The 17588-nt window shown below is 37.3% G+C and overlaps 1 protein-coding gene across 7 annotated transcripts in view; it reads left to right on the top strand.

Annotated features, from left to right (window-relative positions):
- The window catches only part of LOC132193523 (Ca(2+)/calmodulin-responsive adenylate cyclase), a 77754-nt gene that overhangs the window by 12872 nt on the left and 47294 nt on the right, over positions 1-17588 (top strand). The window contains exons 2-3 of one of the 7 annotated variants that reach the window (XM_059614242.1): positions 184-298; positions 10399-10458. The exons of 5 other annotated variants lie outside the window; for them this stretch is intronic. The gene's annotated coding sequence lies outside the window, so the exon portion shown is untranslated. The remainder of the gene's footprint in view (positions 1-183; positions 299-10398; positions 10459-17588) is intronic. One more of the 7 variants, XM_059614243.1, reaches the window with a different exon arrangement.

The raw sequence follows: 17588 nt of genomic DNA on the forward strand, positions 1-17588 counted from the left end.
ATTATTAAAATGTTCAGTTCACCATTTAAAAAAATTTCATTGAAAAACCAATTTGTAGTAGCTGTGTATTTGCCCAACATTATTGACACAAATATAAACGTTATAAAGATATTACATGCATTAAATTTTCCATATAAATTTTTATTTTCATTGATATTTTATATATTTTTTTTTTTTTGGCAGATTTACCCATGTTACATCAAACTCAACTTACAAGAGCATCAGGCCCGCAAATAACCACCCGATAAATTTCGCCCGAGCAGCTTTTGCAATTTCCTCTTCCTCTTGTTTGTTTTGGGTAAAACTAAAACCCTTGTCAAGTCCTCTTACGTCGGTTCGGAAATACACACAAAGGCGCGCGTGAATTAATCTATGCGGCAGGATGAAATAGCGGTTCCTCGCCGCGAGCACTGGCATGAGCAGCGAATAATAATTATCATAATCCTGCTTGCTTTGCTCTCGGTGTCAAAACAAAATAGAGCCCTTTTGGTGAAATCGAAGCCTCACTCGCTAGCTCGCTCGCCGGCTGATTGCGACTCGTACAGCTTCCATTGTGTGCATGTGTTGAGGGTTAGAAGCCGCGCAAGTACCCAGCATTGTTTCTCACTCCCGTTCCCTCTCGCTGAGGCAGAATTGCATAAAAATCCGCCTTCCCATGACCTATCGAATCTATACATCAACCCCCTGCAACCCTTCTTTCTACCAGACACCGAAGCCTTTCGAGCGCAATCAGCCAGATTTGCTCAGAGAAACTAACGAGAGCCGCAAACCCCCATGCATGTAAAAGTTGAGGGTGCATTATTATTTTTATTTGCAAGCGCAGCGGGAGTTTTTTTTTGCCGAGTTCACCATTCACGCCTCTTCATCTCCGCCTTTGTCCCTTTCCGAGCTGTGAAATTCTATATTATACACTCACTGCAGCTTCTTGCTTTCAACACGCACGTGGAGTGGTTGGTTTTAGCCACATACTAGGGGAAGGTGCTCTTTAAATCGAACGAACCCTTCTCTTTAAAGTGGATCAAACCTCCTATCAAGTTTATTTCATGTTCATTACAATTGATTTTTAATGAACCCAAGCTAAAAATAATTATTACTTTCATTAAGTTATTATTAATTTAAATTTGCCCATTTGAATTGCCGTAAAATACAATTTGAAAATCTCAGTACATAAATAATAGACTTTTTTTCAGTCGTTGAAATCAAGTTTAAATTTTCTCTTTTATTCAATTACTTCAAACGTCTGTTGTTTCAAAATTTGCTCATGTTTGATGAAAAAGACACAAATTTAATCTTTTAGTTATCTCGGATTTGGTGTCAGGTTGCATATTTTCAAGGGGCGAAAAAGCTTATGACCTTTCGTCAACTCTGAACTTGAAAATTGATTACAATGCCGGAAAAATACCTCCTTCAATAAACTCTAACCTCCTGCTGAGAAAATCAAATAATCTTCCGCATACATTTGACATGGGCTTTATTGGAAGTTGAAAAATGTGAACGCTTTTCCATCACTTTTACAAAAAGCCTCGCTCAACATCAGTTACACAATAATGAAGGAACTCAGAATCAATAACGAAATCAGAAATAAAAATAAAAGCCAGCATTGTAGGAATTTAAATAAAAGAGCACTCAAATAACTCGTAATTTATCATAAAACATTTTGAAATGTTACATAATAAAAGTCCAATTGGTGATTTTTCATAGGGTTATGTAACGACAATCGATAAAAAGCAAACCAATGAGAGATAATCCGTATTTACAATTCCGTTTTTCATATGGAACCATCGGCTAACTAAGCTTTGAGCACGCAAAACGACGATTATCGATCGGCAACTCAGTGTTTCTTTTTCGGGAATGGCAATTAAACTTGACGTCAAAATCGACTATACGTCCTGTCTTGCTTTGTATCAGTCGGGGTGATAGAGATTGATTTGGAAAGTTGCTAATCAAGAAACGAGCCCCTCGCTTACGACGCCACTTAGGACTGTGTGATCATTTTTCAATTTCGCCTGTCGTTTGGTCGCCTCGATGATTAATTGACCCCCGAAACTTGCAGCCAATTGTGTCAGGTTGGCTTTTGCCAAAAATTGTTGCGTTTCACCCTTTTTTGAGCGAAACGTAAATCGTCTCGCACGAAAAGCTGCTTTTCCGGTGTCAGTTTTTATTTTTGAAAACTCACGCACTCCTGTAAATTGAGCCCTTGATGAATTGGGTGTTTAACACCATTTGACAGCGCCCATAAACAAAAGTATTGTTTCTCGCGTGAATGGTGCGCGCGTTGGAAAGTAATTTCACGGTTTTATCGCTCAGGTGAGTTAGAGACACCGTAGGCGCAGGAAAGATAATTTTCAAAACGTGCACACGAAGAGGAAATGGAATTGTCAAATAAATTGTCAGCCGCTTTTCCAACTGACACGCACAAAATTACATTTAAAAAAGCCACAATTTTTTTTATAAAATATCACAATATTTTTTTCCTCTTGAATTTGATTTTTCCGTAAATTAAAATTTAAAAATAGTAATAATGCAAGTAAGAAATTTTATTTATTCCTTGCATTTTATGTAAAGACTTTCCTAATCATTTCATAACAAAGCTGAACAGCAAGAAAAAAACATTATTTTTATTTTTAATCGAGCAAATGGATACGTCACGACAACATTAGTCTGGCAGAGGCATTTTGATCTGTCATTATTTACCGGCGCCGGCTGCTGCACTGAGATATGAGCGACAATAAATCTGCATCTAGAAGCCAATGTGGGTCGCGGCGACGAGCAAGTCCAATATATAATATCATCGCCTTGTGCGCTTTTCCAGCCCGAATGATAATGCGATATGCTTGGGGCTGACCTTGTCCCTTGTCAGTCAGCAGGCGAACGAGCACCAGGGGTGGCGACTCGGTCTGTTGTGACACACACAAAGCCGATATTAAACCGTCTGTCATTTCCAGCCGAGGGACCCATCAAAACCATTTCGTTTTTTGTTGATGGAAAAAAGAGTAATATTCCGGTAGGAGAATGAGACCTTGGACTTGCTTATTATGGTGGTCATATGGGGTACGTCATGCCTTGCATATGATGAGGGTCTTGGATATTAGTTCTCTCTAAATGACGCAGTAGAATATTATTTTTATATGGAGATTAATTACAAATTTAACGGAAACAATTTTTATTGCCGAATTCAAAAGAACACAAAATGTCAAGATCAAATTGAATTGAAATTTACTCTTGTAAAAAGTAGTATTTTTAAGTTGAAAAAAAAAATTGTAACTGGAGAGGCCATTTAAATAATATGTTTGTGGAAGCTTATTTTTTATTTTTGTTTGCACAGTAACAATTTTAAATTTTGCTTTAAATGGTTGTAGGGGTTCTTTTAAGAACTATGAACCCTTTCATGGCCTCTGCAAAACAATAAAATAAAAATTTATTAATATTGTGAACAAGAAGCCGCACAAATGTCCCACACAATTGATTTTTATTCCAGCTTCCTCTCTATTATGGTGCCATGGACTTTTGGCAGTTCCTCGCCCTTTTATTTTATTTATATTTTCAAACTCACTTTGGCCGCTGGGAATAACTGCAGGGGTCTTTTAAAACAGACAGCCTGCCGGTGCATTAGTATTCAAAATGCCGCGTCTGTTTCGGGGGAGGCGCCAGCTGGTCCGCAATCTAGGCCACAAGTGCAACCCCGAGTTCGATTGTTTCTGCATCGGCTCATCTCTGGAGATATTGCTGCGTCCCTTTTTATCTTTGTTTGATTTGTTTGCTCGCTAATCGCATTCTTCGCTAGAGAGTTGTTGCATAAATAAAAACTCATGCAATCGAAAATGGGCTCTGCCTTTGCATGGCCTCCATTAGGAGACAAAGAGTTTTGCTCTCGGCCGCCGCCGCCGATTTGTCATGCGAGAGAGGCGGTCGGGCGGTTGACGATTCCTATTGAATTATTTCAAGGATATGTCCACATTATATACAATGTGCAGCATTGTCAGCCTGGTCGTTATGCAACCGCTCGGGACGCACATCCATTGTCGGCAGTGGGCATTAGCGCGGCAATAAACCACTTTGCCAATATTGACACGTCCATTAAATAGTCGCACAGAGCTCAAAACGGGAAAACATGGTGACCGGTTTCGTAATGATTTGCACTCGCAGCTGTTTCTGTGCTAAAATGAAAAAAAAAACTTGTGTAACTCAAGCCCGCATCAGTTTTCTTTCTTTCATGAAGTTTGCACTTGCTTGTACATGAAACGTGAGAACCGACCCGCTTTATATTCAAAGGTGTGAAGACTTTTTTATTCAAACGGTTCATGTTTGGCCTCGCGCATGAATATAAGAACTCGTAAATCGCAATAATAGCACTTCTTGTGGGGAAAAAATTAAATACATGCAAATCGCTCGGCACTCTCGCCCGCGATCGACAGCAGTGCGATAATTTAGTCAATTAGCCGTGAAACGGCCACTTCACCGGGCGACGGACAGAGATTATTGCTAAGTGGTGTGAGCTTTGTAAATTGCCAATCGCGCATACACGCCTTGCTCTCCATTATCCAGTCAGACTCTTCATTTTAAAATAAATTAAAAGCAGTCATCGGCAAGTAAAATTTACATCTAAACTGCAAATTTAAAAGATATAATAAAAAATACCAACAAATAAATGTGTTAAAAAGTTTATTTTAAATAATTTCAATTATGGATTTATCTTTAAATTTGAAATTTACAAAGTTGTGGCTGAAATTTGAGAATGAGTGCGAAAAATTTCAAACATTTTCTCGCAGGAATAGGAGCAAGGACACAAGGCTGTGATTTCATCGTATACCACCTTTTCCTTCTCTCAATTAATTTTAAATTTGCTTTAATCTTGATGAATCTCAATATGGGAAGAGATATTCTCTGTTCCACTTTTGGTCAAAAATTTAATTAAAAAAGTTCATTTTTTCACTCCATGAACGTCACCTTATTGAACCAACTTCTTCATTCAAATCTATCTTACTTTTTGACCTCGGAGAATTCTAAATCCTATTTATAAAAAATATAATCTATTATTTATCATAAAATTTTCTTTGCAACAACGTTTGAAGTACATATTAAGTCTGTAGATGATGAAATAACTTAAACGAATAAAAAAATTCCAAACAGTTTCCGATTTCCGAGCCACAACTGCGCCTCTTAATCCCGCGATGCACTGCTTAATGAGGTGTAGTGTTTCATGATATGCAAAGTGATTTTATGATCGTGTTCGTCGTCTCGCGGTTTGGTCTCGCGCAGCAGCTTTTTTCCGTTCGATTGCGCGCAATTCACCTCGAGCGCCAGACAGGTGCATTCTCCGTCGTGTCTGCCATAGGCTGCCTTAAATGTGCACAAACAATTAACATCACAACAAACGTGTGATTTATAACGCTAAATAACCGCGATATATTCATTTCCTGAACATAACGAGAAACAAATAAATAAATAATACATAAATACTCGATCGTTTTTACAGTTACATTCAAGTGTCGATTGAGACACAAATAATATAAAGAAATAAGTACAGTTGCGATATGCAAATGAATTGACAGATTTCATCATTGGAGTTTCAAGATTTAAAGAATTTTAAATTTCAAAATCAATAAAATTAAATAAATATTAATTAAAAATTTGAGCTGCTTACTTATTAATCCTTTTTTTCACCATTTCTGCAAAAAAAAAACTTAAAAATAGAAGTTTGTAAATTTATTATTGCGTAATGCTACTATTTTTCCATGAAATTAAATCCTGAAAATGTGTGTATTGATTTTCCATATTTTACCCCCATAGAATAAGAAGAGGAAGCATTACTTTAGCTTTGTTTACGTGAAAAATAGCCTTTGACGTGCATATTTTGTATGCGGAGATTTTGCGAGACGCAGTGGGCGAAAGACCGCAGCAGATGCGGCACCGCGAGAGGCTTTGCGCGAATCCAAGTCAAAAGCACACGTCGCCCGCGAACAAAGAGAGCGAAAGGGAAGAGGAAACGGAGCGAGGCAGACAGCCGTCTCACGCGTATTTCGCACAAAATGCTTCAGCGGCAGAGTTTGCTTTTCATCAGGGGCGGTCACCGGTGGGGGTGAGATCTAGAAAGGGATGAACGCGGCCATTATTTCGGGATCATCTGAAAATGTATGAAATGGCGTTAAACTGGAAAATCTCTTTCCACTGATTGGCGCACACGTGTCCAGCTTGAGAGAGCGAAATTGTGAGGGCGTGCGTTTCGGTAATCGATAGCGTCTCGTGACAGATATTGATACCGGAGAACATCGCAGTATATTGAGGAAAACGGTGGAATCCATTCCCATCGAATAAAAGACCCCTTAACATGGAAGGTCGATTGAAAGAGAGCCGCTGACCGAAAACGCTTTCCGAGAATATGAATCATGCTCAGAGAGCTTTTCCAAATGTACGGGCAAATGTAGAAAGAAATAAAAATGGGACACGTTTCTCTTTGTTTATATGGCGGATCCATTCCTTTTTACACAAGACGTATTTATGCTTGTGGCATATTGTTTTTCTCCTGGCAGAATCGAACTGATTGTCCCGCTCACAAAATATATCAAAGTGTGCCTGCGTATTAGAGAAAGGCCTTTGATGTTTAGTTCAGCAATCAGGAAAAAAAAGCAGTCGAGTAGAAAAAAGCAAAGCAATTTCTGGAACGAACTTTCCACGTAAAAACTTCCCAAAACCGAATTTATGGTTCTCCAAAGTTGATATACATTTTGGAATATGATATTTTTGATATTTTTATTTCATTTATAAAATTGTGAAGTGAAAAAAATTTAAAAAGGAGCAAAAATTTTGGGGATAAATTAAATAAAAGTTTTTCATGTATTTTAAATAAAATATATAGGCTCAATGAAATAATAGTGACAGTAAAATTAAAATGGTATGAAATTAAAAGAGAAATATTATTTCATTTATATTTTCATTTTCCTATTTAATTTAAAAAAAAAAAACATCAACGACCCTCTGCTGAGTTTAATGTGTTCGTTTATTTATAAAATTGAACCGTTCTTGTTTTGGATGAAATGGGCTGGAACCCTTTGAGTTAATCAATTTTGCAAGGGCATCAAACTACTGGTTTCTGTGTCGAGTACACTGGCGCGTTTCATTCATTTGGCAAAGTAATGCTTCCATCGAAATACATAAAATACACGCCAGCTAATTACCAATTCACAATCAAAATCCGAGTGCAGCAGTGTTCCCCATTGAGTTACAGCAATAAAAGCGTCGTAAATTTATAACACATCCAATGTTTGGCACAGAGTTAATTAAATTTTCGAGCCAGCAGCGAATTTTCCAACTACAGTTGTGAAATCTGGCTGGGACTTGCTCGTCAACCCAATCGCGCGCCGCGGCCGATTTTATCGATCTGGCTGCACACGAAAAAAAAGCTATTGGCGAAAAATGCTCATTATCCAAATGGGAATGCGGAACTGGCATCGGTGTAGGCGTCGCTCTCGAACAAATAAATTAAACGAGGAAAACTCATCTCGACGCACCTTTATCTGGACGCAATTTAATAATATAATCCCACGCACATGTTTGGAATTTGACAAATGTGGCGCGACTTAAATAATATTAATAATCCTGAGAGCGGATAAATTACTGGTGGGCGACGCAAAAATGGAGTGCGGCTCTAATAAACACTGGCGGGCATAGAGAATTAATTAAGAGTAATTGCCGGCGCGAAAATCCGCAGCAACCACCGCGGCGAGGATTATTAATTCAGAGGCGTTGCTGCCAAAGAGCGGAATCGCGGCGTGAAACTTTAAAACTCCGTCTTGGGCGCCGTTTCGCGCCGCGCGAACGCACTTTTTGCCAACCGCAGAGGTGAAATTTTTATGCTAAAAGCACCCAGTTGGGTATTTCAGATGAACCGAGTTAGTTGCTGTAAAGAACTACCACCTGATTTGGGATTAACGTTTTCTGTAGAAGTGGCAGTGAATTAATTTTTAATTGATTTTTTACATACCGAACTTTCTCATGAGGCTTCATACAACTTGCAAATATTTATTTTCTAAATTTAGAAGAAAATTTTATTTTATACATTTTCTTCTATTAAAAAAAAAAAACACAACAATACTAAACTATATACAAAATCAAACGACCTTAGAAAGGTTTAGATTTACAGTATTTTAGTTTTACTTTCTATTGATTTAAATTTAGTTGAAGAAATTCATAAAATTTCACGTTTAATAATTATCAATTTGTCATTTTTCCCTTTTTCCATCTAATCTCACCCTTTTAAAGTTAAACAAGTCTACTGAGGATTCGGCATACATTTGAGGAAATAAAGTTAGTAGTCGTATAAAGCCTATTTATAGTCCCTTTGGGTACATCGATATGGTGGTATGGCTTCATTTCCCCTTTGCATTAAGTCGGCCGCGGAGTTTGTTGATCTGCATCTCCATATCGCAAAGCTCACAATCAGATTAAACTTGGCTCAAGTTATTTCCCCGGTTGTCGTGTTGTTGGGCAAGAAGCTCGCTCACGATATACACACTTGGTATGCTGAGCTGCTAAGTAAGCAAAGCCAGAAGTTGTTCTGCATACGTGCACATCTCTCTCGAAAAAAGAATAAAACTCCAGCTGGCTGTACATTTATCAGATTCAAACGAGAGGAGAGGGAATTTAACAACTCTCTCGCACAGAGAATTGAATCATTACAAAAAGATTAAACCAAGTTTGGGCGTGTAAATTATTAGGGGTATTGAGGGCGGAGGCGGTTTTGTTGTTTGGGAGAAAGATAAAAAAAAAAGCTGGCATTAAAGAAGAATCCCTCATATCTTTCGGTCCGACAGGCGAGGAAAGAGAAGAGGAATTTTGACCCTCATTTGCATCTGACACAACGAAACATAGTTTCATCTCATCACGCACGGTGGGAATTTTGTTTTATACTATTTGCCGCTCATTTGGAACTTTGTTTTGTTGAACAAACTTCTCAGAAGAGCAGCAGGAGGATTCAATTTGCCTTTGTCTGGATAAAAGTTTTAAAGGGGATTTGTCTTCATTTCGCGACCTTTTCGTTCCGTTTTAATTACACGAGCTTCTCTCCAACTCGGCGAAACTTTATCAATTAAAGTCGACAAAAAGGTTGAGACGAATCTCTGGAGAGAATACTCGACAAATCCATCGTTAGAGCAAACGTGTCAAGGGAGACGAAACAAAGGTCCGGAGAGAATTGAGGCGTGCAGACAGGCAACAATTAAAAATGTAAAAAAAGGCCATTGGGTTCGGCTGCTGCATGCATAATGTCGTCGTGCCTGGCAATCAGCCATCTGGTGAAAGGACTAGCCTGACCCAACAAGGTCGCGCCACCTGACCTCAAGAGTGCATCGCCTCAGTATATTACAAATGCAATTACCGCGATTAATAATAAGACATGCACTCCGAGGATTAGTAGTTTCTCACGTGACGCCGAGTAATTTTGGAAGAAGAAACTTTTCTCCAATGATTTAAGTATCGACTGCTTGTTTCGCTCAACTCTAATCGATGGGAGTAATTGCCAAAAAGGCTTTTTTTCCGTTGGAGAGTAATTATATACACAAAAAAGTGTTCGGCGCTAAAATTGCGGCTCAGAAATCACACTTCCGCCAACGTGTAAAGCTTTTTATTTTCTATCGACCACGTTTCGTCGGTTAACAGGCAAAAAGCTACATTTCCCCTCAATATTTATACACGCATGCCATGCTTTTTTTTGCAGCAAGGATGTTAAAATATTTTTCAATTATAAATAATTATTAAAAACAGTCTTCATGCTGACGAGAAAACAAATCTCTCCCCCTCCACCAATTATAAACTAAAATAACTTTAAAATATGAAAATTTAAGCAGGTTGATACAAAATAAAATAAAATAAAATGCCCAAATTAAATTAATTAATTTTTTTTTTAATAATTTTAATTCTTTGTTCTACTTTCCCTTTTTTATTTTTTATTCAATTTAAACTTTTCGTTCTCCAGTTTGAACCAACCAATATTATTTAATAAGAAATTCAGAAATTGCAAATTTATTTTCAAAATCTTACTTCGTAACGTTTTTGTTGCAAATCATTAAATCAGTTGTTGTTAACAATGCCACTGCACTTGTAAAAAGCTCAATCTGAGGCTGGTCATGCAAAATGTTATAGTTTAAAACGCATTTACCAGAACGAAATTGTGTTATGACGTGCGGAATCGACTGTAGACATATGGCGGAATAATTTATTAGCACTGCCTCGATTTCTGTTAGCGTGGGTGGCTCAACTGCCAAAGTACATTCACACACATGCAGGACGTGTTTTATCTCATTTTCCTTTCAGCTCACTATACACATAAGCTTATGTACTTATTTACAAACTCTCTCTTTCTCCTCTGGGAATTGAATCAAATTATTTTCCTCTGTGTTGCAGGTAATCATCGAATCGACGCACCATATCGGAGAACGCTCGCGTTTCAGATTCGGCCGCCCGGTAAATATTCTGAATGAGTAATGAGCAAAATACTCCTTTCCCTCTCACTGTCCGTCTCTCATTATGCACGCAGACTGATTTTTATCTGGCGCGGTGCTTCGGCGTCAATATTGGCATAATTAATGAGCAATTAATTTAACAACGGCTTATCTAGATCGATATATCAAAACACTTGCTTTCGTTGTTCAGATAACATTGATTGGAATGCTGAGCCATATTTATTCATCTGCGTTTAGATTTTCTCTCTCAATTCCCCTTCTTTTTGTGTTTATTTCTCCTAAGGAACGCACACCCACGCATTGCGGTCGGAAAATGATTATTGTCTGCTGGGCCCACGGGCTGCTGAGGTGAGATGCTTATTTTTATTCGAAGAAATCTCAGCGCAGGCCATTAAGGAACCGCCATTCGTATCTCTTATTTTTTTTTTTCTATATTCAACGGCGGAGAATTTGTTTCGTCTCCGTCTGTCTGCTTTGATTACGTTTTTTAAGAGCGTGCCTCTCGTTTTGGCCAATATTTCGTTGAGGAATGAGCCCGTTCGGAGCCTCATTTTGTGGCGTTTCAACAAATAAAACCCACCCAACCACAAAAGAAAAAGAAAAAAGAAAGAAACAGATGATGGAGATGGTTGTGGTCTCTAAAATCATCATTAAGAAAGGAAATGTTTTGATCGTGAAAGGAATGGATGACGTTTATTTTAAATTAAAGAAAATCGTCTAAATACATCGGAATGGAGGAAAATTAGAAAATAAAATAATAAAAATAACGTCGGATTCATTTTGATAGCTTTTTAGGTAGAGTTTAATCTTACATAATTTTATAATTTTTTTTTTAAAGGATAAAAAGGTTTTAATTTTTTAATTAAACTGGAAATCTATGCAAGAGAAACAATTCTTTAAATGCCTGAATACCATACTAAAATTTTGACCTTTTAATAAGAGAGCAATTCTCCATGATAACCCAATATTTAAGCTGTTTTTCTCTAGAAATTTAAGCGCTACATCACAACTTTGATAAATCCCTAGACTCATCAGCATGATTTAATTTATTCAATTTAATTTAAAAAACATAAGCATAAAAACATGTAATGGTTTGAAATTCCATATTCTTATTTTCAATGCTTCTTTAAGCTTTTGAACACAAGAATAAAAGGGTGATAAAGGAAGAGGTTTTGGTTTCAATCTGAAACGTTTGCATAATATTTAACCCGCATGCAGAGTGATCAGGGCTGCTGATAAGTGTTGGAGAAAACGAGTCGTTTGCTCTCTGCGACAGATAACACGCCGCCGAAAGCAACCCTCGATCGTTCCGGGGTGTCGCAATTTCACTTCTCCTGGCTCTGCTAAATGTGTCCCCTCGCAGCAGAATTTGCCGTTTGCGACGCAGCACGAATATCAAAAGCATCTCTCGCGTCAACACACGACTCCTCTCGCAACAAATCGATTTTCAGCCACCCATGAATACCAATTTGGGCAAGAATTCGGGTCAGCGTGAATTTCGAATTTCCCCATTCACGCGATTTTTACGGCCCGCATTTATTTGCAGACGTCGACCGAAAGTGAAAGGCCTCTGATGGATGTGCGATTTCTGAATTTCGCCAAACGCCCACACGTGACACGCAAATCGCGACAATAATTCAAATCGCGGACGCGCCTTTTTATATCGTGGCCCGCCGAGAAATTTGCATGTCAGGGCGGCAGACACTGGCAGCTTCGTGCTGGCACGAAAAACAGGCAGACGCAAATTAATTATTCATTTGCGCGTTTTGGCGCTCTCTTGACGTGCTAATTCTTTCCTCCAACACTAAAGCTGAAAAAAAATATGCAAACACACTGGCCAGCTTCGGCATATTCATTATTTTTTATTCAATAAGATAATTTAGAAAGCCAGCAAGATTTGTTAAAATAGTATGATTATTTTCAAAAATTAAAATAATTATTTATTTTTACATAAAAATTAACAAATTTTCAATTCTTACCGAGAATAATTCTAAAGAATCTTCCGTAAATTTTTATAAAAAAGGCTTAGAAAGGCCAAATTTGTTTAGAATTTTATTTTCAGTTCATCAAATATTCAAAATTGTAGAGGAAAATCCTTTTTATAGAAGAAGCAAACAAAATTTCTCCTCATTTAAGGTTGAATAAATTAATTGGCTGCAGTGGTTTTTCTTATTAATCAATTCCGGCGCCGACCTTGTGGCGTGTCAAAAAGTTCTAATTCAGTCGCAGCTGCTGAAATAAATGGTCTGTTATTTTTTCGTGCCGTCTTGTCCCGCTCCTTTTTTCTGATGTCTCCAGCCAGCCTATTACATTATAACCGTTCATTCATTGGCCCAAGAAAGCGCGCTGCTCTAATGAGGGAGTTGTACTTGTCATAAATCAGCCTCTGCAGCCATAAAGTCCAAATATTAAGCCTGAAATGATACGCTTTTAATCCGTACGAGTGCGCCTGCCACTTGGACCAACATCATAAAATACGGCTTCCTCTCTCAGACCAATAAATTCATTGGCGCAACCAACGATGCTTGTGAAATGAAAGAAATTTGGCACCGAAATATATTTCCCAATCAAAGGAGCTAAAAGCTCAAAATCGTTTTGACTTAATTGAATTCAGATGAACCAATATTTGACTTTGCTCCTCTTCCACATCGCAAGTCAAGAGTTGGTGTCAAAAGTAATAACGATCTGGAGAGGCGTCTGGCAGCAAATAAAATTGTGTGTCGTTCCTCAAGGCGTGCCACAGATTCTACGTCTCACTTGACTGAGGAGTCGACGACTTGAAATATTGGCGTATTATGCAAACAGCCGATTTTATGCTTGTCCGCTGAAAACGAGGGGCCGACAACTGGTTTGCTTGTTTTTGCACGTTGATAAATTATTCAAGCAATTCAATGTGGTCAGCAATTGCAATTTGATCGTAACACGCGGTCACATGATACTACTTCTTCTCCTGGAAATTTCGAAATTTTATTTATATATTAATTAGTATTGAGATATTACCAATTTTAGTACAGCATTCACAATAATAAGTAAACTAGAATTTTTTCCTTGAATAAAAAAAAAACACTGAAGGAAAGTATTTGACAAATGTTGCTCCTCTCATCAGGAATTCAACTCACGCAGTAATTAGATTTGGCTTGGGACTTGCTGATCTTTGATTTTGTGCGGTTCACTTGCTGGGTGGTAATGAGTTGACCGAGGGGCTTCGCTGATTGATTGATTGGCTGAAAGAAAAGAAAAGGAGTGCGTGGTGCGGCCGCGTTTGCGGTCGACAGACCGCTCTAATCGCACAAATACTCTTACTTGCACACATACAGACGCGTACATACCTCGTACATTCGCTCGCGAGAGCAAGTCAGTCCGAATGGGATCTGTTTCAAAAGGCGCAGGGGAAACAAGTCTATCAATCTTTGCAAGCCTTCGCCTCCAGGAATCGCGTTACGACCACCGGCTGACCGACGCTTTTTCTGCCTTTTCTCTGCTTGAAAAAGATTTTTATGTCAGATTTGCAGCGCTCAACATTTTTCAAATATTTCAAGCAGGCACATAAATCATGATCGGAAAGATGGGAGATGATCGTGGTGGGATGTGCAAAAAATCGTTTGGGTTAAAAGTTGAATACGAATGATATTTTATTTTTATTAAGTAAATTAGTTTTAGATTTTAGAGGTAAGATTAAAAAAAAAATATGTCTTTCTTCTAACAAAAAAGAGGAGAAATAATTTCGTAAAATCCATAATTATGAATAAATTGACTTAATCTATATTTCTGATAATTGTTAATTATATTTTATCGTTGAAATTACCAAGGTGCATTTTTTTCCTTGCAAAAATTAAATTCCAATTTTATTTGTAGAGCTTTAAATATTTTTTTTTTTCAAAATGGATGAAATTTAAATTTAGTTTACCGAATAATTTGATAGCAAATTTACTTTCCGTAGGGGAACAGAAATATTCTCACTTTGTATGAAAATGAAAAGATCTTCATCTGCAGTTCTAAAGATTTCATACAAATCTTGCAAAGTCTGCAGCAAAAAGTACTTGAGCCTGAAATGTGATGTACTTGAAGGGTCACGTGTCTCACTCTCACGATTTTTGAGCTGCCGGCAGACCTTGATGTTGAAAAGTACCGCGATCTAATTACGCTGTAATGCGGTGCGAATCAAATTTTAACGCGCGACGACTTCGAAAATAAACCCACGCCGAGAGAGCAAAGGACGCCGCTTGGCAGCCTTTCAAAAATTATGTCTGTGCATCGAGACACGGGACCCACCTTGCAAATAAGAGGGGGCAAAAAGCGAAAAGCATTCACGTTTTGAAACGCTCTCTCGTGATATAAATATTCAAAATGGAAAATAAAAGTTATGAAGCCAGAGAGGCAGATGGGAAAGTATGCGACTTGACAACTCGCGGCAGCTTTTTCAGCCCGAGGAGAAATGTCTGCGGCGGGGGATGGTTTTGATAATTAGTGCTGCCGAGTTTTTGTCCGCAAAATATGATGAGATGGTTTTGCAGTGGGGATGAGAAGAAAGCCCGGTTTTTTTAAATCACGCCGCTCCCTGTGAATGCACGGCGGCTGAAGAAAAGTTTCTTTTCAAAAGGAACATTATTTCTCGCTTTTCATTTGCGCAAAGAGCGTCATTAAAATTCCATTCACGACTTTTATCTTGATTAATATTTCGATTTAACCGAATTTCTGAGGTTAAAAATAAACTGCTGGAATATTAGTGGAGCGGTTTATTGAATTGGGGCACGGGGAAATTATCATATAAAGAATTCCTCGAATGCGTATAATGGAATTAGGTGTGGGGAACGTGCGCAGGAACAGCAGTGTGCGCATAATTAAGAGGCGAATCTAATAATCCGCTGGGACTTTGCCATGTGCTGACAGCTAATATTCGTGTGCGCGACACGCTCCTTGCGATCTGCGGTTAATGTATTCAAAACCGGGCTAATAACCAACTGTTACCGCGCCTCCATATGCACTAAGCTCCGTGCTAAAATTGGTAAAATGGTAATTAACTCCTTAAGCTTGAAGTAAATAACGATTAAATTGAAATAATTTGATATTTTCGCAAAAAAGTTTTATGCTCACATATTTATATAAAGCAAGTCATGATTAAATTGAAATTCATTGGTTCATTTGAATGATTATTAATCAATGAAATTTTCTTATTTTCCACTTTTTCTAGTTTGCCATAGGATTGCATCTTGAAATATAAAATTAAAGCGTTTTAAAAACGCAATCATAAAAATGTCAGCCTCATTTAAATAAAAATGTTTCAAAAACAATTATAGTGTTGTTCATATTCAGTGGGAAATATTGATGGAATTAATTGCTAGCTTAAATATTTTTCAAAATTATTTAGTTTTCAAGTTATTCTTTTGGGAATCTTCTTATATAATTTTCCAGTAGATTTGTTTGAGAGTTGCCCATTTTGAGCATACAAATTATTCAAGATGCTATTTAATCTAAATTAAAAACATTAAATCAACTTTTAATTTTCACTGTTTTAATTTGTTTTAAATAATTAATATCTGCGTTCTTTGCTTGATTTTAAATATTATCTTATGCAAATGTTATGCGAGTTGTCAAAGAGAATGACGCTAATCTAACATTTATCCTTTGAGCCGTGATGGACACAAAGAGTTCTTTCCATACTTTGTGCAATTGCACTTATCCTGCTTATGTATTCAACCTGCCTCTTCCGAGAGTGATTATTTTTTACAATAAAAAAACTTTGTTCACTTTGTTGGCCAACGTCAATAACGTTGTCTCGTCTCTCTCGGCTCTCTTGTGAAAATATTATAATAAAAAGCGAGAGACGAGAAGCAATATAAATTCCTGACCTGGAGCATTTGCCGTGTTGCCGAGACAGACCGTCCGGCCACGTTTCGTTCGCCAGGAGAAACGAATGCGACGTATTAATAACGCGCCCTGTCACCTTCATTGGAGGCTAATATAACTTGTCAAGAGTCAACGCCTCGATTAAATAATAGACGGTTATTTTTCAAAAGGATATTATTTGACATTTGCATTTGTTCCGGTTCGCCAAAACATTGCTCGAAAATTGTTCAAAAAGCCGAGTCTGCCCTGACTATTTTGGGCCTCACGCGATTCGTGCAAATTTATCTGTCTTTTGAAACGATGAGCGACATTTGGAGCCCAAAAAAATACAGACAGGCATGATATCTAAACACAACGCCAGACAGTCAAATACAAATACTAGAATATGACCCGAGTGACCTTTGATTTTGCTCTGGAAATTAACTTATCTTTGCTCTCATCCTGTATATAATTAAATTTTCCAAACATGTTCATCCAGTAACTTGGAAGTAAACAAACCGTCGCTTTTCATGTTAGGCAAATATTGCTCGAAATTGGCTTTGTTTTGCTCGCGGCACTAATTAAATTCAACGCCGAGGACGGCGAGTTTGTTTTCCTTCCGCCAATAATAATGTGTAAGCTTTTGCATAATGATCCAGCAGGCAAAATCGCGATTTGCGTCATCGCCTCTAGTGAGATATCTGATCTGGACGGCTCCATTGTTCTTCCAATTTAATTCCTCCAAAAAAGGGTACTTATTACGTCGAGAACAGAAATTAGTAACGAGTGTCACTTTTCTTCAAAGGCAAAGCACGCCTTTATCTGGAAATGAAATTTGTTTGAACTTCAAAGGAGCTTAAGTAATTTAATAAACTGGTATAAAAAGCGTATATTCATATAAAATTGCGCCTTTATATGCTCCAGTTTCATTTAAAAATATTAAATCAATGCAAGGTTTTTTCATTTAATTTTTGTAATACTAAATTATTAGCAAAAGGGTTCATAAAAATCTCAAAAAGTATATTAAAGCTCAAATTGTATAAAAAAATGTAAAAGACCTTAATTTTTTACGAGAAAATCCTATTTAGTCTTATTTATTTTCACAATTATAAGTCTTTTAATCAAAATATGAAATAAAAATTTGCTAAAATATATTTTAAGAATACATTATGGAGCCAAAAAAAGGAAAAAAAATTAAGAATTTCTTGGCCTGTCTATTTACTTTTATCTAAATCACACCTACTGAACTGCTACTGAATATAATTTAACTTCATTAATTTCATACAATTTTATAAAAAAAAGCAA

This window comes from Neocloeon triangulifer, unplaced genomic scaffold, assembly GCF_031216515.1.
Source record: "Neocloeon triangulifer isolate White Clay Creek 2 clone unplaced genomic scaffold, ASM3121651v1 ptg000004l, whole genome shotgun sequence".
Classification (NCBI taxonomy): Eukaryota; Metazoa; Arthropoda; class Insecta; order Ephemeroptera; family Baetidae; genus Neocloeon; species Neocloeon triangulifer.